The sequence below is a fragment of the Ambystoma mexicanum genome, chromosome 11 (assembly GCF_040938575.1).
Source record: "Ambystoma mexicanum isolate Mex_15411 chromosome 11, UKY_AmexF1_1, whole genome shotgun sequence".
Classification (NCBI taxonomy): Eukaryota; Metazoa; Chordata; class Amphibia; order Caudata; family Ambystomatidae; genus Ambystoma; species Ambystoma mexicanum.
In genome coordinates, this window is record NC_090934.1 from 1265337558 (window position 1) to 1265364804 (window position 27247).

At 41.7% G+C, this 27247-nt stretch overlaps 2 protein-coding genes across 4 annotated transcripts in view; one reads left to right on the forward strand and one right to left on the reverse strand.

Annotated features, from left to right (window-relative positions):
* LOC138504311 (dual oxidase maturation factor 1-like) overlaps window positions 1-27247 on the reverse strand; it is a 375710-nt gene that overhangs the window by 266952 nt on the left and 81511 nt on the right. Inside the window, exon 2 of one of the 3 annotated variants that reach the window (XM_069624722.1) lies at window positions 11504-11572. The exons of 1 other annotated variant lie outside the window; for it this stretch is intronic. The gene's annotated coding sequence lies outside the window, so the exon portion shown is untranslated. Of the gene's footprint in view, window positions 1-2673; window positions 2804-11503; window positions 11573-27247 lie in introns of those variants that run through there. One more of the 3 variants, XM_069624721.1, reaches the window with a different exon arrangement.
* The window catches only part of LOC138504310 (dual oxidase 1-like), a 1064761-nt gene continuing 1042775 nt past the window's right edge, over window positions 5262-27247 (forward strand). Inside the window, exon 1 of the mRNA XM_069624719.1 lies at window positions 5262-5357. The gene's annotated coding sequence lies outside the window, so the exon portion shown is untranslated. The remainder of the gene's footprint in view (window positions 5358-27247) is intronic.

Here is a 27247-nt window from a genome sequence, read left to right on the forward strand (position 1 = left end):
GCATAGCCTTGTTTATGCATCCAACTATCGCACTAATTGTAAGATTGATCATATATGTATGATCATTAGAGCACAGCCCCATATATTATGTGACTGATATGCAAATGGGTATTTCCCTTCTGTGAAAGGTACAGTGATCTAAAGTGTGGCTGCGGACTCTCGAGTGGGTATCTTCCCAAAGAACAGGACAATGGGCCATGTTCGTTCGCGCAGAGGGGCGCCTATGGACTATTTTTTTGATTTTCGATATATTATGTGGCTTTAATGGCAAATTAAACGGTGCATTTTTAAAGGTGTGTGTGTGGGAAGTAGGAGACATGCTTCTATGTGTCTACTGCTTCCTAATTTTAATTGGGTATCTTTTAGTCTATTATTTGTTGCCACTGTTTTCCTGCGAAAAAGAATCAGTGGATTTACCACCAAACTCGTGGCAAGCCCCCCTTCACTTGGAACTGCCCCATTTTTGGGAGAACCCCTATGTTATTAGAAGTGATGCTAAAAGAGTTGTAACATCGGTGTTCAGGCATTGTTTATCTCAGTCTTGTCAGAGTAGTAGCCTTAACGAGAACTTACCTTACTAGCAAGGAAATAGAACACAACGAAGGATGTTTTGACGGGCTAATTGTGCTATATGCTCGCACCTTGAATTTAAATGTACAATTAGGAATTTTGCCTTTGACTTCACTAACTGGAGCCAGATCACAGAAACGTTGCACCGGTGCAAACGCAAAGTTTGCACCATATTAGCTCTAGGGCAAAGATTGCCCTATTTTTAAAAACACTTGCACATAATAGAACACTATTTCACCATGACAAGTGCAGTGCGGTATGGTATAAGCACCTGGGCAAAACTTGCCATAGTGCAAAGAAGATACATTTCCAATGTGCTTTTTCACCAGGGCAAAGTTTGCCCTAGTGCTAATACCATTGCGTATTAGCACTGGGGCAAAATTTGCCCTTGTGCAATAATGGAGTGAAAATGTATCTTTTTTGCCCAGGGACAATTCTTTCCCCTGGTGCTTATACGATGACAGTTTGCACAATAAGTGCGCCCACGGTCAATTGACAATTGATTGACACCAAGACTACTCAAGCCTCGGACGAAGAGCACATAGCTCAAAACACGTGTCAGGCTGACCTACAATCAATGAAATACATGCAATTTACGCATGGACTTTTGTGATTTGTGCACAGTGTGAATGCAACCTCTGTTCTGTAATTTACAAATTGTGGCAAGCTTGACAGGAGACCAGTGCTTAAAGTGGGACGGGGCCTGCCAGGACCGGGCCCCGGCAGTCTCCAAAAAGTGGGACTGACCCGGGGCCCTGCCGGGGCCCCCGTCCAACCGCAACATTGGCGGAATGCATTATCCCGGGAGATGCGCCTGCCATGAAGTCAGGCTAGCTGACAGAAGTGGCAGCCAACCACAGCGACGCTGTGACTGGCTGCCACTTCTGTCAGTCATAGTAACTGCCTCTGGTGACCCCTCGCGCGAGGGGTCATCAGATGCAGTTACTGTTCCTTTGTTTCCCCAGGTCGCCGAGGCGTCTTTAACCCTCGGCGAACCTGGGGATTCCTCGACGTTTATAAAAGATGGCTTTGAAAGTACACATTTCAAGCCATCTTTTATAAAGCTTTGTCGACGGACAATTTTGTCCGTAGTCAAAGCTTTATAAAAGACGGCTTGAAATGTGTACTTTCAAAGCCATCTTTTATAAACCCGAAATCTTTATAAAAAAAGATGGCCTGAAAACTAGGCAAATCGTAGGGTATACACACAAATATATATAAATGTTATATATTTGTGTGCGTACCTTACTATGGTTTGTGTACTTTGCAAGCCGTCTTTTATAAACGTAGAAATATGTTACATATCTCTATGTTTAGAAAAGATGGCTTGCATAGTACACAAACCATAGTAAGGTACGCACAGAAATATATAACTTTTATATATATTTGTGTGTATACCCTACGATTTGCGTACTTTTTGGGCCACGCCCCTCCCACAAGCCACGCCCCCAAATGAGGCCCCCCCCTCGATTTCTTACCCCACTTAAAGCCCTGCAGGAGACCCACACCTTGCATTTACCTGCAGCAGAATCCACTTCTAACAAAATAGTACGCGCACTCAGGTTTTCAAACTTCTCCCGATGAATGAACATAGTTTAGTGCAATCAGTGCTTTCTCTGCACTCGGCTATTTACCTCATTAGTGTGAGTCAGAGTTGTTGAGGGACGTTTGTGCTGTTTTGGACGTGGTGAGGAAGCATAAGAAGTGAGAGATAAGTTAGCGTCACCATCTGCCCCCACCGCATCAGAATATATTGGGGGGTGATTGCAAACCAATTACAATGGGCCTAGCTGAGTTATCGACCTGGTTATCCAGAAAATAACGAGTTCCTCGTCAGCTTCAAAGGTGTTTGCGACTTTCCTGTTTAACCCGGGAACCAGAGCTTCGGAATCCTGGAGAGAGTCCAGAGTGTTTGATACATTGTTTCCCTCCAACTGCCAGGGGGCCGATAAGAGGGTGGCTCCTCCTCTTTCACCAGGGGACGATGGTAGTGGCACATTTCTGCCTGTTTCACACATCTGATCAGCATTGTATTGTCAGTGTGTCTGGCCAAGCTGCATAACGAATACATTATTACGCAAACAGATGAGCTGAGGCACTTACTACAAACGTGCTCCTTCCCTTCACCTCACCAACAGCTGAACTGCCAAACTGCTTCTGCACTTGGCTTCTCACGTTGCCTTTGTGCGTAATTTCACGCACGTCTTCAGTTTTGAAATCTGTAAGCAGGAACTTGCCGAATGCCGAGCTCTGCTCCCAGGCAAAAGTAGTGGCACCTGCGCAAGCCAGGAAGCAACAGGAGCGATCTGCTCTGCCAAACTGCTTCCACACTTGTCTTCTCACTTTGCCTTCGCGCTGCCTTAATTATCAAAATAACCCAGAGCCCAAAACTGTGTCTTATACTGTGTCACAAAAACAAAATATATACATCAAATAAAAAAGAATTTGCAAGCAACGAGAAACATTTTTTTATAATCCATTGATAGATCTATTCCAGTGGGACCTACCCCAAATAGTGCTTCAGAAATACTGCAAATTCTACGTTTTCTGTGCAAAAAAAAATTATAATTGGCGTAAATATCTAAGGAACGAATGCATACTACAGCCCTTAGAAATAAGCTCAGGTGAGGCCCTGCGAATAGTTAAAGTTGCATACTATCTTCGGATTTGCGTCAATATTTCACAGGCCATCTTTCCACAACCCCTTGCCCTTCGCCTCTCCCCCTTTACTGTTCGGATGGGTTCGCCTGGTGTTGAAACTGGAATTGTCCCCCTACTACAGGGATGTGCACATGAGCTACCAGGAGAGTCAAAAAGTTATTTCATTATATGTCCTGACTCCTGTCTAGGCGTTGCTGACCCTCCTAAAGAAAGTAATGCAAACAAGAACCGGGCAGACTGAATGGGCCGAGCCACTGTAAATGATGAAAATAATTTTGAACAAACCCCGTTGGCAAGTTGTTGTGTCGCCCATGCATCATACACCAATTAGAGGCGGTGTGTGGTAAAACAATGTAAGATCACATTGCCCTGGGGCAACTTTTGAAAATGAGAGTGGCAAACTAGTGCCATCTGATGAGTAACCCCCAATAAAGTATCAGTTGTTGGTCAAGGGTAATGAAAGAGGGTAGACACTTCTTGCAGGGACTGCATCAGGGCCTTTCACACTTTTCAGTTGAAAGGTGCCCTCGACACTCAGGACAGCTACAAGTAACTGCCCCATGTTGCCAGTCAGCAGTCTTATAACACAGAAAAATATTCCTTTCTATATCACATTCGTTCTGCCGATTTAAACGTGTACTTTGCAGCGCTCGCCTTACAAGATGCATTTGCTGGAGCCCTTCAGGCCATCACTTCCATCGGGGTATACAGAAGTGTTATCACCTCGTTACCTTTTAACACTCGTTCCCTTACATCAGCCACTTGCTGGCAAACAAAGATGTATAGCTTTTCAGTGGCCCTTTAGTGTTTCTGCTCCATGCTGTCTGCAGTCTCCGGATAATTGGTTATTAACCCATGGCTGTTTTTTCTTGTCTCCATTATAATGTATGAACCCCACTGGAGCCTCAGACTGTTTTCCACTCTAAGCAAGGGTGGGGCGAAGCCATCATGTTGAAATGGGCCCTCACACATCTTCAGCCGTACCTGAGCCCTTGTAGGTGGATTTGCACATCTTCCCTCTCGCTGACGTGATTGAATCGGGGTCTTGCAGTCCAGTATATGAGGCCCAAATGCACGTCATGTTTTCAGGATATTCATACAAAAGAGATATGAACACAGTGAAAGAAACTGAAGTCACTTACATAGCCAGTAGTGGCTATCCTGGAAACCTGGTATGGTTGGTGTTCTCGAGGACCAGCGTTGGAGACCCCTGTGATAAAGGATCTCTCTGCCAAGGTTCCATTTTTAGGACAATTTGTGAGTACAAAAACACAACATGCAGCGCCTTAAAGCACATCGGGCCTCATTATGAGTTTGGCAGTGTGGAAAAAAGTGCAGGTAATTCCGTTACCGCCACTTTTTTGGTGCTCGGGGAATTACCACCATTTTTCTAACACGTCAAATTATAGGTTTTGGCAGATTTACTCCCGGCGGGATATCCACGCTGCAAATCTGGTCATTTTCAGAGGAAAAGTGTAGGATTCCCCTCCAGCTTGCTGAAGGTGAATCCTTCCTCACCGCCAGTAATCCTCCACTTGCTTCCAAAAATCCACAAATTTACCACGCTGTAATACCAGCGACAGTAAATCTACCAAAAATTCGCATGGAGTTCTATGAACTCCAAACATTGGGAATTAGACGCCTTACCGCCACTTGTAATTCCATGGTAAACCCACGGGACCAGTTTTGGCGGTAATTTGGCAGAATACACTCAAAAATTACAGACACATTTGTAATGAGACCCTTTGCTGTGCCCACGCTTGCGACTTAATTTTTCCGCTCCAGTCACATTCCCGAGCCGAGATGCCTTCAGTCCATGCTTGAGTGGCAGCCGTGTGCATGACTTCATGATTGCCTGCGGACGGGATGGCTAAGAGGTAACAGCTTATGCCGGTTGCCAGGCCTACTGGTCGCCTCCCCTGCAAAGAATTCCCCAAGGCAACATGGCGTGCATCCACGGCGTTCAGATCACTGATTACAGCAAGCGAAGAGGACGAGCACGAGCAGGGGCTGGGAAGAGAGCGTGAGTTATTGTAACCAAGATATGTAAACAGAAACGGTATAGTGTGCACAGGAGGAATAGACAAAGAAAGCGGGCATTTGACAAAGGGACTGGAAGAGATTGGGTGAGTCACAAAGGGATATATATATATATACATGTTTGTATGTTTGTTAAAGAGTTCAAGATTCCTTTCGGTCATGCCACATTAAGTGAAGATTGGTTCAACTTTGGAGAAAGTTTGTGGCGGTGCTGGTTTTTCTGCAAAACTATAGCAAGTAGCCTGATTTGAAATTACATACCCTTTGACCAGGGCCAGTGTGCCAGAATGCCGTGTGGCGCAGGTGCCAACACCTAGCTTTTTTGATTCTTATTAAAATAAAATGATGCAGGTAATTTGGTTTCTGAAAGGAAGATCTGCTAACCCCTTTCAAAATGGTCCATGCCAAAATGATAGTAGACACATGTGCCTTGCTGGAACTTGTCTACTGCCAATTGCAGCCATCTCTGCTATGGCACAGTCCAGGTTCAAAGGTCACCTGTACATTCTTGACAGCTGATGGGACACAAAGCCACTGCAGAACAATAGTCATTTTGTCACAGTTGCTGCTACAATAAAGCAATTGTAGGCAGCTTGCTAGGGTGCTACTAGCAGATGGACATGAGGGGGGTGCCTTTTAGGCCACAAAACAATGGAAACTGTGCTCAATGTAAGTGGGGGGGGGACAGTTCTTCAACAGGGATGTTATGAATCCCGGTACCAGCACTTCATTGGACCTTCCAGTAACATAACAGGAAGGGACAAAATGGAATCTTGATCCCAATCGAGTGTTATCTGCATTTGTACATCCATTAAAAATTGGATGCAGCAGACTGAAATGTTCAAAAGCTGAAGATATAATTCCTTTTAAAAGGCTAGCAGACACATTGGTAAAAACATAGGGGTTGCCGTGCAGTTCACCTGAATTAAAGCAGTAACAAAGCGGTAACGAGTACTACCCATGTCCTGCCTTTTACCTGGTTGTTGATTCTGCCTCCCAGGGAATTAATGCTGCCACGCAGGAACAGTGGGACCAGCCAGTGGGATTTCTTAGTTGGGAGTCCGAAAAAATCAAAGGAGGGGGTGGAGCCTCTGGGATCCCCCTTTTGAGATGTGTAGGTAGGGGCAGAATCGATCTATCATGCAGGGCCTTTAGAAGCTTTTTCAGATCCTGGATCCGGCTTAAAGAACTAGATGTACTAATTGCAACTGCTGAATAATATCCTTAATTAGGGCAGGCAACAGATACGTTTTGCCATTTTACCTGCAAAGCGTTTGCTCTTTTGTAGCTCAAAATGGTGGCTCGAGACTGGAAGATCGTAATAGGAGGAATGTTTTAGAATGTCATGCTTCAGTTCATTGCTACCTTCCAGGCGGTGTTTCTGTACACAGATGATAATATCAACAACTGCTACATTTCCATAACTGCCGCAGGCCGCAAGGCTGTCTCTGTGCCATTAGAGGCTCTAATGCATTGCCCCCTCTGAAATCAAGTCATGAAACACTGAATTCTAACTTTTATCACTCACCGCTTCTCTGCTCCTAGTTCAATGGAAGTGGAAGGAGTCCTCTGCTCCTAGTTTATTCCTGGCAGAGTAAGTATCTACTAATGCTTCACTGTTAGCAAGAGAAATATCTGCTCCCGGGTGGTTGAAGGAGTACTCTTCTCCTAGTTCATAGAAGAAGTTTTCTGCTCTAGGTCCAATGTTTTGTAGAAGGAATTCACTACGTACGGTTCAATCTTTTCAGAAAAAGTTCTCTGTTCCCAATTTAATCTAGGTAGAAGGCGTTTTCTGCTCCTGGTTTATTCTTGTTGGAAGGTGTTCTCTATACCCAATTCAGTCTTGGTGGAAGGAATTCTCTACTCCTTGTTCAGTCTTGGTGGAATGAGTTCTCTGCTTCGGGTTCAGTCTTGGTAGAAAACGTTTTCTGCTTCTGGTTAAATCTTAGTTGAAGTAGTTTTCAGCTCCTGGTTCGATCTAGGAAGAAGGAGTTTTCGACTTCTGGTTCATTCTTAAAAGGCACACTTCTCTGCTCCTGGTATAATCTTGAGGGAAGCAGTACTCCTATTCTGGTTGTGTCTTCATGGAAGGAGTACTCTTATTAAGGTCCAATATTTGCAAAAGAAGTTCTCTGCTCCTCGTTCAATCTTAGTAGAAGGAGTTCTCTTGGTGAAGGATTTTTTTTCTGATCCTGGTTTAATATTGGTGTAAGCAGTACTCCCCTTACAGGTAATTCTTCATAGAAGGAGTTCTATATTCCTTGTTCAATTTTCTTAGAAGAAGCTATCTGCTCCTGGTTCAGTCTTGGTGGAAGACGTTTTCTGCTCCTGGTTCATTCTTAGCAGATAGAGTTCTCTGTACCAGGTTTAATCTTGGTCAAGGAGTACTCTCTTTCCAATTCCAACTTCAAGGAAGAGTTTATGATATGATATGGCATTTATATAACGCGCCTTTACACACGTGTTTCAAGGTGCGACGAGGCAAGGAACAGAGGGAGGACAGAGACAGCGATCTTACTAGGCCAGGTGACATTGAAATCGTGCAAGTGCAGGGGAGGGGGAATGTGCGGGGAAAGGGGGATGGGGCAGTGCAGTACATAGGATAACAGTAAAAATAAAACAATAAACAGCTGGTGGCAAGTGCAAAGGTAAGTGCAGACGTCAGGTGTCAAGTGCTGGTAAGGGGGCTGTAGGGATCCAGAAACTGAGTGCATGCAGTTGTGCAACTGGCGGAGCAGGGACCTGGGTTCTTTGCTTCTGGTTCAATTTGGCAGAAGAAGGTTCCCTGATCCTGGTTTAATCTTCACAGAAGACGTTATCTGCTCCTGGTTCGTTTTTGGTAGAAGGGGTTGTCTACTCCCTAGCCACTCTTCATATAATAAGTTCTCTGCTCCTGTCTCAATCTTAGTGGGAAGTCGTTCTCTGCTCCTATCTTGGCAGAAGGAGTTCTCTACTCATAGGCCATTCTTAGTGGAAGGAGTTCTCTAATCTGATTTTAATCTTGGCAGAAGCAGTACTCTCCTTCAAGTCCACTGAAGTCACTGTTTACTGCTGGTTCAAATTTCATAGAAGAAGATTTCTGCTCCTGGTTCAATCTTCATAGGAGGAGTTTTCTGCTCCTGGTTAGTTATTGGCAGAATCAGTTTTCTTAGTGGAAGGAATACTCTCATTCTGGTTCAGTCTTCATTGAAGGAGTTCTCTGCTTCTGGGTCAATTTGGATAGAAGCATTCACTACTCCTGGTTTACTCTTCACAGAACAAATTATCTACTCCTTGTTCAATCTCGGTAGAATGTGTTCTCTGATCCTGTTTCAATCTTGCAGAAGCAGAACTCGACTTGTGGTTCGTTATTGGTGGAAGGAGTTCTCTGATCCTGGTTTAATCTTGGGAGAAAGAGTACTCTGATTCCCAATCAGTCTTAGTGGAAGGAGTTATCTGCTTCTGGGTCAATTTTGACAAATAGGAAGTCTTTGCTGTCAGTCCAATCTTGGCAGAAGGAATTTTCTGCACAGGGTTCACTCTTGGCAAAGGGAGTCTTCTGCTGCTGGTCCACTCTTGGTTGAAGGAGTTCTCGCTACAGCATTATCCTTAGATTAAGAATTAAATCCCTTATGGTCTCTCTTGTTTCTTTTTTAAGCTTAAACTCACGCTGTGAAATCGTGACTGTAACTGTATCAAGTATCCCCTTTTCCAAGATGGTAATTATGGAAGAAGTGCTGAATATTTTTAAGGATAAAATCAGAGGGCTTTATTGTTTTACCTTCCTGTTTCTTCATTCTGTAGCTATTTCCATGTCTGCCATGATGCACCTGATTACATGACACATGTTGAGTGGATCAAAATCTAATTAGATTGATTGATTCTTGGATCACAATCTAATTGAGTTCCATTGTTTTAAGTTTTCCAAATGCACTAGGTTGAAAACCTGACCACATAACACAGTATTTGAGAAGAGTATATTGGAATAAGGATCAAGTGTTTGCTATGACTGGGAATTCACAGATTCTAGAACGACAGATCCATACAGGTAGCATGTTTTCAAAGATACTTTCTGAATGCAATAGAGGTGCTCATTTGGGCTATTTGGCTATTTTAGGCCTTGCTCTTTTTCATTAAGGCAATGTTATTTAAACTATTTTTTTGTTTGTTGGAAGGGCCAGGTGAGGATCTGGATATCGGAATACCATGGCAGGGTCCTTCCAGTTAACAGTATCTATCTGGTAGAGGGCACCACCCAGAATACAGAGCATCCTTTTAGCTTCTCAATGTTTCCCTGACTTTGACACTCTACTGTCACACTACTCTGACAATTTGTCGCTTATTTGTGACACTTTTCCCACACTGTTTGGGTCCTATTATTTGTGTCTATCTGTACTATCACAGTGTCTAAATCATCTGATCAATATCAGTACAATTAATTTGGATAATATTTAAATCTATTATTACAGCTCTCAGAAGAGAGCTGCATTTTGCATGAAGCGCTATATAAAGTCCTTTGCTTTTATTTAAATTCCAGTCACTTCTGGGTTGGAGTATACTCTCCCCTCATGAAAGTTCTATAGTCAGTCCCGGAATGCATGCTTACCCCAGCCAACCATTTAACTATTCTTAACACTAAATTCAGAATATATTCGACCTACTTTGACTTTGGCCAAAGTGCAAAATGCAACAAATCAAGTCACAACACAATTCCTCCTAATCAAACAACAGTGTTGTTATTGCCAATAAGTCAATAACACAGTTCCCTTGAACCAAGCCAGGACTTGGACGCTGACAAGTATAAAGTATGATTGTCCTTGACAAGCGAGAGCGCCAATTCTATGAATTAAAGCGCTAACAAGCAGTGTCAAGTCTGCGAATAATTGTCCCAGTCAAGTCATCATGTAATTACAAGTAATCACCAGAGTCAGACCAAGTGTGTTTGTACCAACCATTTTGTGCACAATGGCTCTTCTTCTCACACATCTAATCACTCATACAGGATATCTCCAAATGTTTTATAATTGTATTTCTTCATTGTATAGCCTGTAACATATTCCAAAATATATTTCCATAAATATCACCTTCAATGCCATTCTTAAACCACACTGCTAAAAGTGCTCATTAATGACAAATGTATTATGGACTAAGGAACACTCATTGCATCAGTTTTTGGTACTTCTTTGAACTGCTAGGAAAAATGTGCTCACTTCCATACACACTGGACATTATCAGTCTCCTGACAATATTTTATTTGAGTACTTGACCTGGTATGGTCGTGCATTCAAAGAGAAGTGGGGTGGGTTGCACCATGAAGCTATGTTATAATACACGGATGTCTTAAATGTTCTGTTATGATAAATACCCAAAATAACAATTTGTAGCTCCAATTTTAGAGACATTTTATATTTTGTTTCCATATTTTGCATGTTCTCCTCTGAACATTATGCCGGCTATCACTCTGCTTAAAAGAGAGCCTACTATGTTTTTATTACAAGAGACTACCACCGGAAAGCTCATCACCCGCATCTAAACGCAATGAATATTGTATCGAGGTCAGCATCGCATGAGCATTGAGAAATGTATATCTTTTATTTGGACCAAACTGCTTCAAAATTTAGATTTAAATCATCTCTTTGAATTGTATCTTAGCATACACCAGGGGGAAATCATTCGAGTTGCGAGCTGCTAGCCAGTCATACAAAAGTAATTTGCCACCGCAATTTTATTCTGTACATAACGATCAGGGGTTTATCCTGGATACCTTGCGATTTGTTTGATATTTCAAAACGTGGATTTGCCACACTTTTTTTAAAAGTCCGTTTTAAGTGCAATTTTTGTTTGTTTATCAATGGTTTCATGTGGACTAATAGTTCCAATTGTGGTCAGCCGACACGTGTTTCGAGCGTGTGGGTCTTTATCAAGGCTGACACATAATTAAAAAGGTTACACATATGTGCACGTGGTTTGTGTGGGTGACAATTGTGAAATGGTGTGTGTGCTTCAATTCCAGGTGATTTGTATAATGAAAAGTGCGACAGTGTTTGTTCCAGCACAAACAAGTAAGTACATTAGTGCTTACAGCATATTGACGACACATGCACAAAATAAATAGTTCCATAATAGAAAGTGGGGAATCAAAAAGAGAGAAGAAGAGGGGAGAGAACGGGGAAGAGAGTAAGGTGGTTCGGGGGTTTGTTGCTGCAGTAACCGGAAAATGAATTTAATAAAAGAATACTGTCTGAAATCTTACCAGTGGGTCTGGAATAGGGTGGTGAAGAGCAGTTAGTCCAATAGATGATGGCTGAGCTTGGAGTGTGCCCTGTAACAGAAGGCGCAAAAGGGGTTTAAGTACAGTCTCTACCTGTACCCTATGTAGCCTACTTGTGCATCAGATCTGGTGAAGGGAAAGCCCAGTGGGAGTAGTGGTATTGAGCCGGGAAGCTATCCCCCGTGTGCTAGCTAGGTGGAAAGTCTGTTGGCAGTACCTAGATGGGCAGTGGCAGAAGGTTGCGGTGGAAGCTGCTTAAACTAAGGTGCCATCCCGTTGCAGCTGTAAATGACATAGTGATACTCCAGTTGCCTATGTAGGAGGAATTGCTCAACTCAGCCATATTAACATAGGAGGCAAGTTCATTGGCAGTACATGTGGATGTAGCCACATGTGGCAGATGAACGCGGGAGGAGCTGCTTGGATTATTGCTGCCCCTGGCTAAGCCATGTTGCCGCTCTCATTAACATAGTGATACTATAGTCGCCTATGTTGGAGGATATGTCCATATAACCTCTATCAGCAATTGCTCATCGGTATGTCTTTTCCGTAGCTGAATAAATCGTATACTGGCCTCCCGGTTGGACCAGTCGTTGGCCGATGAGCGAGCTACTTAGAGAATTTGTATTACATTGCTCTGACGTACGGGTCACGCGTTCTTTTTAACCGGATGCTTAACGGCACTGTGCCACAGCAGGTTTGGGTGAAGGGCAAGTGGGAGTGCTTGTGATATTTTTTAGTAGTAGCTGAGCTCCAGGTAAAACAGGGATGATCTGAGATACAAGGTGCGATAGCCCGGGGTTAAAGGCAGCAGGTGTCGGGTCATGGCAGTGGAAAAACTCGTGATTTGTGCTAGTTGCAGCACGGTCGGTCTCCGGGGCCTAGTAGTGGAGGAAAGTGTGGTGGGCTAAAGTAGGACAGGGGGGAGTGCAGGGCTTACCTTAATTAGTATCAATGTGGACGCATACGTGCGTCTCGGTCCGTTAGCGATGCTGGAGTGAGGAAGGGGAGTACATAAGCATGGTAAAAGTGCCATGGCTTTTGAAGAAGCCTAACACCGGGAAACTTTCAATTACTAATTTGATTTGGGAGTGTTGACAGCACTTGTTCTTAAAAAGCAATACTTGGCAATGTGGCTGTCAATTTCAGATACAACAGACTGTAAACCCCTGAAAACCGCATTACTCGTTTAGGAACTGCCTCAATCCCATTTCTCGCTTTCACGCAATGAAGGACTTCCTTTAATCATGTCAAAGGCTTTTTTTTATTTCCCCGTTCTCACGTGTGACCAGTATAGCTATCAGAGCACCACTTTGTTTTAATTCATGTCATGTTATGTTCATCGATTTATATACCGTGCACTGCTGCCATTGGCATCGTCTCCAGGTGCTTAGGCAGATGTGAAAAAAAAAACAGGAATGGGTGGGTTTGTAAGTGGGAGGAGACGGAGTGGTGCACGCGCTTTTGCTGTTGTGTTGATAGTTTCAGTTCGGAAAAACGGGTCACTGTGTGTGGGTTCGCTTCTAGGTGATGTGTGTCAGTGCGCCTGCAGGAGCATGAGTTGGTTTGGGAGGCCTTGAGTGCTGTGCAGTACGGGTGCTTTGAATGTATGGGAATTGCGCGCGTTATTGGAGGAGGTTTGGAGTTTTGCTGTTTGGTGTTAGTGTGAGTGTGGGTTATTATATTTGCCATGTGAGCGTGGTGGAGTTTGCCAGTGTGCCGTGTGTTTGGAGGATTATGGAGAGTTTTAGTAGGGTTAGAGGGGAGAAGGGGTGGTCCATGAGTCATAGTTCTAGCAATCCCAGGTGCCCCTGAATAATATCCTGTGATTCCAAAAGTATCTGACACTCAGAGGCCACACAATCCCAGTAAACAGTGGGCTCCATTCTAAGTGCTGTGGGAGCCATTTTGAAATCTCCCAGTGGCTTCTCTGAGGTCATGTAGCTGCATAATGTGACATGCAAACTCCTTTCAGGTATGGGCGTCTTAGAGTTTACAGCCAGGCATCTATGCACCAGAGGGCCACCACAGAAAGTGGACGCATGCCGCTAACCCCTGCTTGTGTATGATAGGGTCGGACATACTAGTAGTCCAGGACCCCTGAATCAGACACATAATGCTAAATGACCCTTACACCACAGCACACCATTCGTATCCTACATCATTTCAAAAAGGAATAACCCCCTATGCTTACACTATACATTCCCACATCCACATTAACATACTCACATAAACCACAGCTACTCACTCCCCACCCAACACTCTCTCATGGCAATCAATGATTCCTCCACTCACAAATATGCCTCCGAATTTGACACCCACACCACTCATGATAAAAAAAGTCCTCCCCATGACCGGTGTGAAAGTCCTAACAAGAATATGTAAACAAGCATGACTCCCACTCGAGCTTTGTAAAGCGATCACCTCCGCCCTCTTCGTGGAGTGATCTGTACTGTATGAATACCCTACATAAAATCATATATTATATCTCATTCTACCATATATTCTATCCTACCTAATTCCCTTACAGCTTCTATAGAGTCAAAGATGATCAATCCCAGCTTTCTTACTCGAGTTGGTCAACTGTGCTGACAAACAGGATCTTATCCCAGATACTTTCGCAAATTCACGCCAAGCAAATGGCAAATTGTGGCACGCGAAAGACGTTATAGTTGTATTTATTTTATTATTAAAGTTGTTCTTGTCATGTAATAAGCTACATTTACTAAATGGACTTGGCTATAAATAAGGGAGGAATGTGCTCTTTTTTTATTTAATGTTTGTTATATAGAATGCTTCTGCTTTTATGACTAAAGCCGACAATGAAGCTGATTTTGGTTCATTTGATTTATAATGGTGGAAGGAAGTAAAACATTTACTCTCTGCATACCTTGGGGAGGAAGGATGGTGCAGGGGCAATCCGTTTGTCTTGGAAAAAAGACAACACAGCGCAGCACAGGTTTGACTCCCGATCTCGAGCTTAGAAACCACTCATTGGCATTAAACGCATTATAAGAGAACAATCATAATTATGCATTCACATATTTTCAATGGAATCAGCTAGCAAACTCCCATTGGATTTATGACCACTGGTACAGCATGACTATATATATGGTAAGTAGGAGAAAGGGACACCTGTACTAAGCCATTTTGCACCTGAATGTTTGTAGTTAGTCTGCTTCTGCGATCCTGTAGTATGTGGGATGTATTTACCCATGCATCCGAGCCGTACCTCAAAACTGTGCAGTACTGACATGGAAAACCTCATGATGGCCAGAGCTTCCCAGAAAATGCACAGGGAAATGCATGAAGAATAGGCTGCCACCCATTTTTGCTGATGTTATGGGCACAGAAGGACTCTGCCTAAAACCACCATTGGACTACCCACACAGTAGTCTGAAACCATTGGGAATGGCAATGCTGATTGCCAAATGCAACCTAGAAATGTTGGGAATTCATTTTCTTAAATCCCAAAAATGGGTGCAGTACCAGTACTCACCACTATCCAAAAGCCGGCAGTTTAAAACCACCCTGTGTTTCTCTGAAGGCAAGCCAAAGTGCCTATTTCAAACATTGCAATATGTGCAAAATATTCACTGAACACCAGCAGACATTTGGTAGAATGGAGTTTTGTGTGCCTACAAAATCTGGGAAATGAAGAGCCCAGAACAATGCTTATAACAAAACTGGCTGAGCTATGGAGTCAGCAGTTTAAGTTGCACTGGGTTAAAGACACTAAAATCGAAAATGTTTAGATTAAATGAGTGACCTATGTTTGGTGTCACATGCCTTTGTAACTGTTGAAATGTCATAGTTTTGCACTTAGAATCAGCATTCTAGCTGCATATGTGAAAATGTTTAGTTTTATTTGAATGCAGAAACTGGGGAACAAAAAGTGACATTTTATCTGAAACCTGGCTTAAGGAACTGAATTCTGCCTGGCAACTACCCCCATCAGGAGTGAAACTTGAGTCACAGCTGTGTTCCCAGGCCTAGCTGCCCTTTTGCTGCTCACACTAAGGATATGCCATCTATCTGATAATTGAATTACCTGTGCTCTGCAGGAAAGTGAACAAAGCCCTGTCCTGGCTCAGGCAAAGGTTTTATTGGCAGGAGTCGTAAATGGTCGTAAAAAGTGGCTTCCTCCTGAGGAAAGGGGAGGGGCACTGCCTGTGAGAGCAAGCTGGCTTGGCAGAACTGGAAAAACCAGAAATTCAACCTTGTGCTGAGGGTAAACCACACCCCTTTGGAGCCAGAACATAACTTTAAAAAGATGAATAACTCATAGAGCGGACATGTGAAAATTTTATAAATGATACCATAATTCTTGTGATTTTTCTGCCCACATTTTAAGAGGTTTTTCGACCCGGTGGCGTGTTCAGGGGGGTTTTAGCGGAAAAGTGGATATTACCCTAAATGTATGCATGTTAAAAATCTGAAACTTCATCAGTTAATGTCCATACTCCCTGCGCACATGTATGTAAAGTTGGGTCAATGTCAGAAATTGAAAAATCAGTTAAAAAGTCAATTATGTGCCATTTCTGAATGCAAGCTCTTAGAAACAGCAGATTTGGACAGAGACATGGCTAAATTCAGCCACACCATGTATATGTAATTTCAAGCAACTGTGTAACTGTGAAATATGTCTTTTATTATCAAATATAGAATGTGTGCAATCTGACAGAGGAGTGTCCTATCTGCAAGCCATAAAATGACATCCCTCTGACTCACAGTTCATTCCCCAATCAAATGATAAATGGAAGTTTGACCAATTAGAAGCTGAGAGAGAGGTAGGGTCAGTGATGCTAGAACACACCCACATTCTAAACACATAAAAGCAGACAGACAGGACAGATAGGGACCTTCAATTCCATTTGCTGCAACGCACTCTGCCGGACCATACAACATCCAGAGATCCAGACTTCAAATTCATCAAACCTCCAGAGAGCCAAACTAGAGACTTCAATCTATCCAGAACTAGAGACCCAGACCAGAGAACCAGAGAGAGCTGACCCAGATCACTGTGAAGTGCAGAGACCAGAGGCGAATTTAAAACCTGACCAGATCCATGGCGAGGCCCATTTCACTCAAGAATATAGTGTGAGTACATAGCAAAACTGTGCAGAACCAATCTCTTAGTTAAAATAATATAATTCAATCCTATTTTGATCTAAGTAGAACTGTCTCCTAACTGTCACCTGTCATTTGTAAAGCTGTCACTTGTCATTTCCTAGTTGCAAGCTGCACTTGTCTTTTTGAACTTTAAAATTTCAAATCTGAAAAACGACCTTCACAAAATCGCTCATATCTCCGCAACCGTTTGTGCTAGAGACTTGCAGTAACTTTCATTTTGAAGCTGAGATCCTAGGCTTTCCTAGGACCCCAAAACGATAGAGATAGTCCTTGTGGTTCCTCTGTAATAGCGCTCGGCGCATTCGCGAATTTTGCCGCGATTTGCAAATTTCTTCACGTGTAAAAAGACAGCAGTTTTGCTTTTCCTTGCCAAAAACTTCGTTTACCTGCTAGTTACTACTAAAGCATTGTTAAGGTGATCCTGAATTCATAGAGAGTAGCTATCACTCACCCTGAACCTCTGAAAGGGAATTAAAAGCATTTTAGCATATTTTTTAATTCATTGCCAGCACATATCAAAGCATTTTGCCTGTGTTTTCAAAACTCCTATCTGTTTTCTGTAGTGTAAGCTTGCTGGGGTGAACTGATTTACATTGATTGCATTTCTGAGAACTGTGTGTTTTCCTTCCACTTCCTTGCCTTGCATCAAGGGGGGGAGGGGATTGCCAGAGAAAAGTGATCACAGTGTTTGGTTGAAATCATATTGAGTATTTTCTGTACTGCATTCATTGAATATTGCATCCACCTGAGCTTACATAAAGCATCCTCTACCACATTATACTTTTGTTCCTATTTACCAGTGTGCTACCTTATCCATTTCATGTCAACTCCTTATTGATTATAGAGAAGCGTGTTAGTGCCAGATTCTCCGTTGTTAATCTTTATCATATCAGATTAAGTGTGCTATTCAATTATTAATTTATTATAAAGTGTGATCTATATATCTCTTGTTTAAATTATCAAATAAACCTTTTAACTTGCAAAACAGAACTACTTCTTGGCTCAGTGGGGTCAGGAGGGTTCCAAGAGAGGGGTGTTATATAGGGGTAGTCATCCAGAACGCATGAACTGGACATAAAGAGATATCAATAAGGGTTTTCATTCAGTATTCTAGACTAGGCGTTAACTTAGCTGTAGTGCTGAATTGAATCCTCTTACAAGTAACAGTAAGTCACGTCTCTGAGTGAAGCAGGTTACTATCACCAAGAGAGAATCAGGAATCCCCTTTGCTTATAAAATGGAACATGCGAAAACTAACATTAAAACATTCATTCTATTATGAGACTAAGGAAGAAAATGGGAGAGAAGAAAAGAAAAAAAAGAAGAAAAACGAACATAAAATAAGCAAACAGAAAGACCAGAAAAACAAGCAGGAGGTAAGATAACACCTCAAGTTCCTATCACCAAGAAAACCAAAGGTTCTCAAAGCCTCCACAGCCTGTACTGTCAGACTAGTTTCATTACCAGCAATGAACCTCTCCCAAAATGAATCTTGAATCTGTGCACAACCATGCTGATGTATCAACAAACCTACCCAAAATTGCATATCTTACTGCATAGGTGTTACTCGCATTCTATCAGAATATGTTAACTGATTGGACGACGTGTTGATTACATACATTACAACTGTTATTACTGGAACATGACTTGTCCCCAATGGCTAACACGTCTCTTGTATTAACTATGTTTATCTGCACCCTTAAGAAATCCATCCTGCTGCTTCTATCATGGAAGCGGGTCAAATACTTCAAATACTTTGGAAGAAAGCCAGAGAGTCTATCATACTGAGACCAGGATTTCGCTGTTAGTAAGCCTTGCATTTGGTCAATTGTTTCAATCCAATCCAAATGTGGTAATGCCAAATTAACTCCCTTAGGATTGGTGATAAGATCTTCCTTAGTGCGACCAAAGTATAGTAATTTCATATTCACAAATTGTTGATCTGGGCCAATGCGGAACAAGTTCCTTTCATCAATTCTTGGTTTATTTTTTTTATTTTATTTTATTTGTTTATGGTTTGTAAAGAAACCTTTACAAAAGTATAAATAAATTCAATTGACATTACATTAAAACATGAATCAAATATATATGTTACCATCTCCATAATGTTTGACATTTGACACAGTTGTATACTATTAATGTGTATAAACACATTCCGTAAAACCATCAAAACGGCAAAATCATTAAAAACATAAGAAATCATAAAATAATTATGTCAAGATTATACATTCATTCAAAAGAATAGCTTTGAATAATACTAAATCTTATGAGCACTCATACAATTAATTCTCGTTGAGTGCAAAAATGAAAACTAAGTGATAGCATCGAAGTAAGGAATAATAATCAGCGTTTCCCTCATACATGTAAAAACATTACAGTGGCTAGATTAGAAGCTCCTTTTCAATGTGTTCCAATAGTCTCACCAATGCGAATATTAGCGGGCGATGGGTGCCCAACATCATCCTGTCCCACAGCGCAATCAAACAGTCCTCAAAATCGATGCTAGCAAATTTTATCAATAGATTTGTTCGAATAGTTTTAAAATGAGGACATTCTAAAACAAGATGTTTAAGGTTCTCTATCTTGGCATCGCATGGGAAAAAATCGACATTTACGCTCATATCCCAGGTTGTTTGAGTGGTGCCAATGCAGTGTTCTTTCCCTTGTATGATATTGATTTAATTTGAATCGCATATAGTATGTTCGAAAAATACTACCGGAAAAGACCTCTAAGTAGATACATCGAGGAACGCGTTTCCTTGTGTATTTGGCGTATTCACTGTAATAAGAGTAGTTTTTCAGTTCTGAGATTGTATTCATCCAGTCTTGTTCAAATCACTTCTTTTTAACATAGGCTGGTCTAGTAGAGAGATCAAGTTCACTTATGTCCAATAATGACATTGTTCTTACTATTTCTTGCTGATATAATTTCATTGATCATGGGCAATTGGAACATATCCTGGAAATCCAAGTACAATTAATTTTTGGGCGTGTCAATCATTTTGGCGTATATAGAAAGTTCACGCCACTTCTTACGACACGAGAGGGAAATCAACCCGAACCCGTGGCGAATAATGCAGTTCGGAATTGCCAGAGAAAGATGTAAAGCAGATTTTAATAAGCGTCCCTGTAGCCTATCCAAGATGTTACTAATGTTTAAGAGACAGATGTCAAGTGTGTAAAGGAGGACACTATAAACTTTAAGACTCAGAAAGTCCAGTACTGGAATTAATGAAAATGTACAATATTTAGTGTAAATAATCTTGGCTTGGGACAATAAGGGTCTAGCTTTGATGTTTAATTTTTCAGACCACAATTTGAGTGAACAGTTATTGTTAATGTGATAACCAAGGTAAATGGTTTCGTTAAGAACCGGGATGGATGTGTTGATAATCTCCCAGCTATAAGACTTACATTTTTTCTCTTGTTAAACGTCATAATGCAAGTTTTAGTAGCATTGGGTCTCAAGTTGTGGGCTTTAGCAAACTGTTCAAAGAGGTGTAGTTTTGTTTGCAAACCTGATGGCGTGGAGTCAAACAAAATCACATCATCTGCAAAGGCTAACCTTTGAATACGCATTAAGCAAAGTTTTGTAGCAAATAGGTTTTTGTCCAGCCATAAGTGATCCATGTCTCTCAAGTAGAGGTTGAATAGGCAGGCTGCAAGGTTGCATCCTTGTTTATGCCCCATTTGAGTTGGAATAGAGTCAGGGGTGTCCCCTTCGCTTGTAACCCTGATCCTGTAGGATGTGTCAGTGTGTAATAGAATTATCCAATAGATTAATGTTGCAGGAATCCCCATTTCTTCTAATTTGGTCCAGAGCAAATTCCTAATTACACTATCAAATACGGCCGAGATATCTATGAATGCCATAATTATAAGACAAGAGTCCTTATACCTGGATTCAGCTAAAATATGAGACATCACGGTGGCATTCAGGGAGGTACTCATTTGGTTTCTAAATCCGGTTTGATATCTTGAATATAAACTATGCAGTGTAATATGTTTTTCAAAATTACATAATATTAGGATCGCAACGACCTTTGCTTCCGTGTCGATAAGTGATATGGGGCGATAATTAGCAGGGTTCTAAGGATCACCCTTTTTAAAAATAGGGATAATAATAGATGATGTCCATGAGCGAGGTATATTGGCTGATGTTAAAATCAGATCAAATTTTGCTTTTAGTATGGTAGCCCATAGGGCCGGGTCTGTTTTACAGACACAGGGTGATATTGTGTCAGGACCAGCAGATCTAGAGAATGTAAGTTTACTAACTGCCCATACAATATCAGAATGTGTCATGAAATTCCCCCCGTCTCACCTGAGTGCGCTTCTTGCAGGATTCCGCTGGGAAATTCTTCTTGCGCATGGATCGGGTTTTGTACAAGCACGCATGAGTCTCTTTTGACTCCAGCGTGCGTTCAGCGTTCCAGGATACTCAGAGGTTCAGGACGTCCAGGAAAAGAGGCAGCGTGCACAAGGGGTACGTGGAATCCAGGAACAGGGTGGAAAGGAGAAGGTGGAAGGAATGGGAATAAGGATCCAGGAACTTAGGATAGAGGAATAGTTCGCCAAGCTACGAAACACACGTCTAGTCACTACCTGTGATAGCGTTCAGATGCGCGGGCCGCGGGGGTGTGGCCTATTTGTAGGATGTACTACGTTCACCGTGAAGGCTGGCGCAGGGCGTGTCACGCGAGACGGCCATGTTGGAAGTATCAATGAATGCAAGCCCCGCTGCGATAAGGACCAGGAAGTCCAGAAGGGGCGCATTCTGTGATTCATGACAGAATGTGACCATTTTAGTATTTTAAGTGTTTTCAAATGCGGTAGTTGATATAAGCAATTCTTAAAATCCATGGGGAATTGCATATTTTGCCATTATGTACTGAGTCCATGTGTTGTTGTGCATGATGTTCCCTGTTGTAGTACCTTTGTGCTTTGTTTGTTTTATGGTTTTCCAGATAACTCTGGAGTCGTATTTACAAATAGATTTGATATGTGTACAGTTAAGTTTATTTAAGTTGAGTGATCTTGCACACTTGACGCTGTGCTTGTACTTTTGAATGATCTGTTTCCGTATGAGCTGATAGGTATGAACACTGTAGCCCATGTTTTTTAATTGTCTTAAGGTCCGATTTTTTTCTCGTTTCAATAGCTTGCAATTGGGGTCAAAAGAATTTGTGTGATTCTTGATGGTGCGTAGCGTTTTATGCCAATTTCTCTAATGGCTTCTGTTACAATATCAGACATGAATGATTCTCTCTTAAATATGGAAAGAGAGTCATCGTAAAGAATGTTGTGATTTATGTTCAGTTCAAAGGAAACTCACATAGCAAGTTCCTTACATAGGCCAGGGTTCCAACGTAAGGATCTTTTCTCACAATGTATTTCCGATAATTTTAATATCGGCACATTATTTAAATGAGAATGGTCAATGTAGATACTAAGCGTCAAAGGTGCGTGATCACTCAAATTGATTTCGTGAATGTCCACACTAACTACTAGATGTATAAGATCACATGATAGGCAAAAATAATCTATCAACGATTTGTGCTTCCCGCGGCTCCATGAATGTTGCAGTCCATGCGGGTTACACTCCAGAAAGACCATGCCCCAATCATCCAAATATGCAGTCCATCGTTTCCCTTGCTTTCTAGCATTGGAATCACTTGGAGGGAACCTTTTGTTACAGGATGACGGGTGAGTATTACATACTCAATTAAAATCTCCCCCTCCAATTATTTCAAACTCTGACATTTGAGCAAAGATGGTGTCGAAGAATTGATCGACTTCATCAAACATAATTTCAATCGATATTTTCAATGGATTACAATACAGATTTACCAAGATTAGTGTTTTATGCTGGGATTCATGAAATGAAAGGGCTACGACCAAGATGTTAGCTGATTTACAGATAATGTCAGTTTTACATTGCATATTGTTGTTAATGGCGATAGCCAAACCGCCAGAGGGCCACCTAAATTTTCTCTAGTAGCAGAAGAACAGTGAGTAGTAAAACCATCAAGTAGTAATTCATTCATTTGCATAGTCTCTTGAATAAACATGATGTTAGGAAAATCGGGGGGAGGTGTTATGCTAGCCACCTTTGGAGATTGTTAAAGCCACATGAATTCCAGGTAGTTATTCTGATTAAGCATGGGTTGCTAGTGGGGCGATTTTGTTGTTTTTGGTGTTGAGAATAGTTCTTAATAGTGGTTCAACCCATGTCATATCTTTGTTTTTACCGACTAATGCCATTAAGTTGGATATCCATTGTTGTTCCTCGTAGAGTGCTCCTGTGGACACATAATCAAACTATACAGAGAAATGATTTTCCATTCCATGTAAACTTTCATGAGTAGAGACCCAATTCATATCTCAGACTCACAATCAGCAAGCTCACTGGAAGGTTCAAGGCGCTCTTCTATATCTTACCCTCGAACCTAACCCAATTCACTGCCTGTGAGTACTGCAATGTTTCTCAACAATATAGAACACAAGGAATAATCTTCAATTTATAATATCTTATTAGGTGTACGTTTGAAAACTTACAATAAGAGTGTGGGAGTTTTTTTAACTGAACTACCAGTGACACTAATTTCAAATCGAGGTCAAGTTTTAGGTGTTTCAGTGTTTGAAAGTGATTACATTTTAAACCCAAATAGGTTAATTCCTTCACGCAGGGAACCCGGAAGACCAGATAGATACCAATTAAATATAGGAGCGGTCGTCAACGGACATTTACACAATTATTTTAGATTGATGAGAATTTACCATAAGTTTGTTTATCTTGGCATATTTGTCAATAGCATTCAGCAAACTTTGCAGTCCAACTGGCGAATGGTCGAGTAAAACAATATCATCAGCGTACACAATCCAATTTAAGGATTGTCCGCCGATCATAGGCCTAACCAGCAAATGAAGCTTCAGGGCTTGGGCCAAATCAGTAAGGTATAAATTAAATACTGTGGGAGCAACAATACAACCCTCTCTGACTCCCCTTTCAGACCTAACCGCCCTTAATAAATCTCCCTTGTTGTTCAATCTAACTTTCACTCATGAGTCATCATGCAAACTAACTAGAATATTCAGCATGAGCTATGCATTCCCCAGTGTTCCAATTTCATCCACAGGCGGTCTCTATTAATAGTATCAAAAGCCTGTGACCGATTTAGCCATGCCCATTAAATAAGGGGCCATTTCTTACCCATGACACATTTGACACTACAGACAGTACTAGACCGTTCAGGGTGGTGGAAAGACCCTTCCTGAAACCTGTCTGTAATTTAGAAAGAATCTACTCTCTGTCAACCCATTTCTCTACTTCTTGCAATACGGCCCTGGCGAAAATCTTGCTCTCTGCATTAAGGAGGGCGATTGGACGATTATTTGCAGGATCTGTACGATCACCCTTCTTGTAAATGGGTATGACAGCCGCTGTCGTCCAATATGCTGGAATCCTTATTTTATTAAGGATTTCTTTAAACACAGACAGCAAGCTTCTCCAGCAGAGCCAGGCATCAGACTTAAAAATTGAGTTTGTTAGGCCATTTGGGCCAGACGCCCTCAAGGCTGAGGATTTTTTTAATAAGATCCAAGATTAAATTCTGGTCCAAAGTGTGGTCCTATTTTCCTTCACTGTCAAAGTGAAGACCATCCCTGCTTTTGCTTTGTACATATTCCCAAAGTACTGGCACCAGGCTGCTTCTGAGATGACATTCCTTTGTGCATGGTTTTGAGAGCACTTTGTGCTGGTAACTAATGCCCAAAAGCAGCGAAAGATACTATGAGCTAAGGTACACATCATCAGCTCCGCATCCTGCTGAGTCTATAGGTATATGTTCGAGCGAGACAAGCTACTATACATCTTCCTTAATCTCATAGGCTCCAAACTATTTTCCATATCTGTTTTGCAAGAAAATTTCAGTTTTCTAAGAGCAGATCTCAGGTCTCTCTTTCTCTGCCTGGTAACTTCACTATAAGCATGCAGATGTTTTCACTTAGGAATATATAAGGGACCCAGAGGATCCAGATCCCAAAGATAATCAAAGAAGTTTAAAGGGGAGCAAATCATCTCCAGCTCCTTAGCTGAGAGAGTAGACATGGCCCCCAAGAGTTTAGTGTTCATGCTAGTTGCATTTTGCCTGGACATAATCACTGTTCTTAGAGTGATTTACCATTAGCTTACCATCGTAGATCCCCCACCTTACCAAGCAATACACTCAAAGAGCCCACCAGAATGTTATGATCACTAGATCCCTTGTTCAGGACTCGAAAGTCAATACAATCAGAAAACAGGTTTCTTGAGACCATGTGAAGACAGGTGGTAAGTCTCCACTTACATTTCCATTAGCTAAAACCAGGTCCCAGCCTGACTGAGATGATAACCACTTTTCTCCATTGACAGTGGGCTCTTTGTGGCTCAATGAACCAGCTGTGTTTTTTGCCCTAATACACTGCATATTTAGATCTCACGCTATAATTGTTACCACTGATCCATATTCAATTTTGATCTTAGTTAGAAGATCGGACAATGATGACAAAACAACAGATAAATTGGACGAGGAGGGGTTCCAATAGACGTTTATAACCACCAGAGACGCAAGAGAGCAAGGGCCTCTAAATGTGACCCTAACTGCCATGATCCCTTTTATCATGAATGGTATTATTTCCAGGTTAGCTGTTTAGCTGTTAGAGAAGATCTAGAAGCAATTAACAAGCCACCAACTGGACGACCACTCATTCCATTAGTAGTCAATTGTTGTGCAATTAAAAAACCATCCAGATGAAGACGATGGGTTAACCATGTCTCCTGAAACTAAATTAGATCATGTTTACCAACAATGAAATCCTGCATACCCCCTGTGGAAAATGATGCAGTACCCTGGGTGTTCCAATCCAAGACACTCAGAATACTACCTACTCTAAAGCTCCTTTTCACATATCCTGAGCTTCTCGACCACTTGGCTGATTATAGCAGGCAGCATATTCTTTTTCTTATTTTTTGGATCTGTGAAGATATGACTATCAGACGACGCTTCTGCCAGGGGTCTCGAGTCTAAGAGTGCTGATCCAGCATTATGAGCAAACTGGCTTGTATATTATGATTAATATTTTTTTCCACACTGGCAACAGAACGTATTTCTTCCTTTAACAATACTGAAGAGATCTCTATGCCCAACCGATACAAATCTTCCCCAGCCAGCAACAGTGCATCAGCTCCTTGTCATGACATTAGACCAGGTTCGGTGATATGGGAGCAATTTGTGTATGGCAAACGAACATATTCAATATCCATTGATTCAAAAAGAAACAGCATCCGAAATGTTCTTTGAGATAGACAAAAATCTACTACGATTGAGTGCATTCTCCAACTTGGCCCAGACCCTTGGGACTGCAAAAGGTTGATGAGGAGGTGACCTTGAGGTCAAACAACTACTAGGAGAACCTGAGGAGTCATGAGAACTAGTGCAGTCAGCTGCACGTCATCTATCTTGTGGAATTTCTGTAGATAATACACTTGTGTTGATAGTATTCCCAAATCGATTCTCTGCTAACAGAGTTCTATTGACTTCAGGAAGATTTCTGTGATACACTGTTTTGCAACTTTTGTTGATGTCATTTAGCTGTAAAGAGGAATTGTTTCCTTTCATGCAAAAGCTAGGCGCCAATTTTGTGGTGTCTTTTAGGGTAGTCGGTTGTATTTGTGAGCTCGTAGAGTGTTGCACCGTGGGAATATCCTTAAGCATGGGTTACAATGACCTTTTCCCAACTGACGATTTCCTTTTCATGTTGCGCTTTTTTTGATCCACTGAAGATGCGGATCTAGCTCAAATAAAGTTTGACTTTACTGAGTTTTTGATATGTGTAGCCTTACAATTCTTTGATTTGGATGCTTGAAGAGAGGGAGGACCACTCTCGCCCTCCTTATTCTTTCTGTTCTTCTTCCTCTGACTGGCCCTATGACCACTCCATTCAAGGCCAAGTAGAGCTGAACCCTCGGTAGTGTCAACTCTTCCAATACTGATTCCGAAAGAGGAATGTCGTTCATAGCCAATTCATTTCCACCTGCTTGAGCTCAGCAACCGGCCATAGAGAAGAAGAGATGACGTTCTTTAACCTTTGGTCATTCTGAATATACATGACCACAATAGTAGATTTTACTTTGGAGCTGTCCTTTCTAAGTTCCCCAAAAGTGGTGTCTTGCCGCACAACAGCAGCCTGTATTTCCTTGAGCGAATCTGATAATGTTGTATTTATAGCTGATTTTTAAATTGAGCAACGATGATTATGTATGAGAGACATCCTTAGAAAGTTCCAAGAGAATGCCTGAGTGAGTCTGAACCTCACTCTTCAGCATTTCAAAAACGTTTGCACAAAGTTCAAAGCTGGGAGAGTCGCTCCCATTGTGGGTTTAGTGATAGAACTAGGAACTTTCTGTGAACATGATTTTCTAGAAGAGACAAGAGCATGCGGCTGCATTATATCGGGAGAGCTCGGATTATTAGATGGCGTATTGGAATGTTGTTTAGGACTCATTAAAAGTTCCACAGCTGAACCCACAATTCAGTCATCTGAACAGAGTGC